The sequence below is a fragment of the Hibiscus syriacus genome, unplaced genomic scaffold (assembly GCF_006381635.1).
Source record: "Hibiscus syriacus cultivar Baekdansim isolate YM2019G1 unplaced genomic scaffold, ASM638163v2 tig00110204_pilon, whole genome shotgun sequence".
Lineage (NCBI taxonomy): Eukaryota > Viridiplantae > Streptophyta > Magnoliopsida > Malvales > Malvaceae > Hibiscus > Hibiscus syriacus.
The window spans coordinates 519,407-522,968 of NW_024062626.1; the positions used below are offsets into that span (position 1 = coordinate 519,407).

General features: G+C 35.8%; 1 pseudogene; it reads left to right on the forward strand.

Annotated features, from left to right (window-relative positions):
- The first annotated feature begins 470 nt into the window (after nucleotides 1-470).
- On the forward strand, nucleotides 471-3,326 carry LOC120219098 (annotated as a pseudogene).
- Nucleotides 3,327-3,562: the final 236 nt, after the last annotated feature.

Consider the following 3,562-nt stretch of genomic DNA (forward strand, 5'->3'; position numbering starts at 1 on the left):
TTATTTTTTCTACCGAAAATATTAATATTGAGTTGTTAAAAAATATTAATGTTTTAAGTAAAAAAATAATATTTTAAGTAATTTTTTATTAAAAAAATATTAAAAAATATTAATATTTTCAATAACATCTCTCTTTAATTATATTAAGTTTGTTGTATAATAGAACTACTTAAAACGTGAAGCTTTGTTTAGCTTACTTAGCTTACAACGTGGCATGTAGCAGAGAACCACAAGATCCACGTGTCAGAAAGAGCAATGGTTGGAGGTTTCGAAGGTGGAATAAGTTCTTTACACGTGGAGCAATGAGAAAGCAGTTTTAGATGGAGGATTCTGAGCCACTACTCAATTGCAGTTTAATTCTCACCACAAATTATTTTCTCTGGCCTTTTTAAAAGCAGAAGCGTAAACAACACTCAAAATCTTTTAAGTGCTTCCCATAAACCTACGTTCCTCTTTCATTCCCAACTTGTTTGTTTGCTGAGAAAACAAGTAGCACAGCCGCCTTTGGTTTTACTGGTAAAGTTTGATGCTTTTTAGGCATACAACTTCTAAATCCATCTAGAACCCATTCAAGTTTCCATCCGTTTTTCTGAAATCAAGAACTGGGTTGTCTTTAGTTTCTCAGCTAATTCACAACATTTTTTCAGCCATTTCTATCCGATTTCTCCTCCTAGATTGCATCTTGATTGTGAATCAAGGATTGGGTTGACTTCATTTCTCAGCTAATTCACTACAAGGTTTGCCTCCATCAAATTTCTTAAGTTTCTTGCTCTTTTCAGTTGATTGTTCTGTTTCTAGCTTTCTATATGTATGTTTGTTGGAAAATATTTGAAATTTTCAGTAACAAGTATTTATGTTTTGCAATATGTTTTTTTTCATTCAGTGGATCACATGGATTGGTATCACTGTAATGGTATGGAGGATCTTGTTGTCCCCAAACATCAAGAAGTAGACGATAATCTCCCTTCACCTGATAGTTGGTCAAAATGGGATTTCACCTCTCCTGGAAATTTTAACGACGAATGCTTTGCTGTGGCCGAGAATCTTACTTATGATAAACCGAAATTCAATGGTAGATTATGCCACAGCGTGAATTCGAATCCACAGCCGATGTTAACGATCCGTCTACATGTTGGAGTATATATGGTGGATTGTCGTCGAATCAGGCTCGAGTTTCGCAGCATCAAACCGGTCACCAGCTCGATGATTTCGGCAGATTCGAGCAGCTCGATGACATATTCTTGTACTTGCTTAACCTCTGGATTTACGATATCATATAGTTATGAATAACAAGCATGCTCGGACATCCCATGAAAATTGAAGGGTTCCAAAGGTTTGGTCATATAATCCTGTTAAAAACTCTGTTCATTGAAATTAGTAGCCACTACCGTCACAAAATGGTTCTAACAAAAAGAATCCGATTATAAATGAAGAGAATCGTATATCTCTCGTAGGTGATTTTATAGCATAGTTTAGCCGTTCAATATTCCATGGGATGTTCAAATTTACTTTCTGTTTCAACATTTAACCTTTGAGAACATAGGACTTTCTTGTTTTCTAGTCATAATTCTTCGAGTTTCTCCATTTTTGCAGGGCCTCCTTACTGGAAGATACGTCTTGGGGCGAAGATCTTCACAAATCGTTTTGCTCTTCTCCTGGATTCGAGTGCGAGACCATGGCAGCTGACTATCTTCTGCAAGATGTAAGTTTGTATTTCAAAGTATTTCGAACAATGAACGTAGTAGTGTGGAAAGCAAAATGCATCTGAAAACTAGCCTTCTATTTACGATATTGAATTTATGTCTTTACTAGTAGCATTTTTTGCAATGGGACAACTATTTTTACAAAATTTTTGTTTAAGTTAGTGTGCATGAAGATCTAAGCTGAATGTCTTGCATCAGAAAAGAGTATATGTGCTCGAGGGAATGTGATGAAAAGCTTAAAAGCTTGAAACTAACTAAATACTAGTGAATGACAAGCGCGTTATATTTGTAACGAAAACCGCATATTTCTAACTGGGATTAGCCCGAGCATTTTACTTGTCATATGAGGCGTTTTAGTAGTTTTTCCTCTAAACCAGCCTAGGCCGCCTCAAAAGATTGTTGCAGTATGAGTTCCGTGTTCTTGTAATTACTTTGTCAAATAATCTCCCTCGTGTAATCAGACACAGCTTCGAAGAATCTTTAGAATACCGTAGGCGATTAGCTAAACATACATTGCATCATCCTATGCTTATATTGCGAAGATTTAATTTAGTTCCCGAGTTTATAAGATTAACTAATGGATGTAACTTTTCCACAAGGCATCTCCTGCCAAAATTTTGGTCTCCTGAACAGATAACTGCAAACGGATTTGTCTCAGAAGGAATGTCACTTGAAGAATCGGTTTTGAATGAGCTTGAAATGGTGACGACACAGGTGAACAATTAACCAAATTCGTACAGTATTCGTCAGTGATTTTTACAAGAACAAGTGAACAATGCTTATACATATTCCATATTTTCTGTTCAGTTGTCTGATAAAACTCGAATTTGCTTCCGAGATGCCTTCTATCGTCTTGCCAATAACTCGAAACAGAATCCTGTAGCACTAGACAAACAAGGAAACCTCCATGCTCAAACTCATCAAGTGGACAATCTCGGAGGAGAGAATAAGGTTCAACTTGTAGCCTTTTACTACAATTTGCAGTACTTTCAAGTATCTTAACTTATATCGATTCATTTTTTAGTTGCTCGAACATTGTAGTATTAACGTTGCTTCTACTCTCTGGTTCAACTCTATCTCGAAATGTTTTAAGTTCCAGTTTATACTCCGTGGCATCTAGTTTGTGTTTCAACAATTTAAGCATGTTCTTGATCAGAAGATAAATTTTGATATTTTCCAGGTCTGGGAAAAAGGAAAGATGGAATCGGAGACCAATACCATCGATCGAACCATCGCAAACCTCACCTTCGACAAGATGGATGCAAACCTCACTGTCGACAAGATGGATATCACGTTCGGGACTTTCCGGTTTGCCAACCCCAACAACTCTAAGCAAAAATGTCATCAAGTCGCTCAGAATTCACATGCTGGCACCAAACGATGCGGAAGTTCCCGACATGGATATGCCTCAAGAACTGATGCCAACAACAGTTGCTGAAAACACCGACTTAAAAGAATGATGGAAAGGGAAAGATCAAGGGAATTATTTTATGTTTTTTGAAGTTAAAATTCTTTTAGGTGTTTGAAGTTTTGAATGTAAATTATGGTTTTGATCAGCCCAGTTTTGATAAGCATTTTAGAGATCGCTTCAAAATTCCTAGTAACAAGTTTATCTGTAATACTGTTTTTTTTAATGCCAGACTAGTTTGCCTTGCTATATGTACTGGATTCACAATGAATGTTTGGTAGAGTATACGGATATATATTTGATTAGGGACTTGGGGTATATCCAGTATTTTTAACGACTTCTTTTTTTATTATGATTTTTTTTACATGATAGAAGCCGTTGATAGTTACGATAAAAGTTTAAACCACAATAGTAAATTAAAACATAAAAATTATTAAATTAAGATCGCACA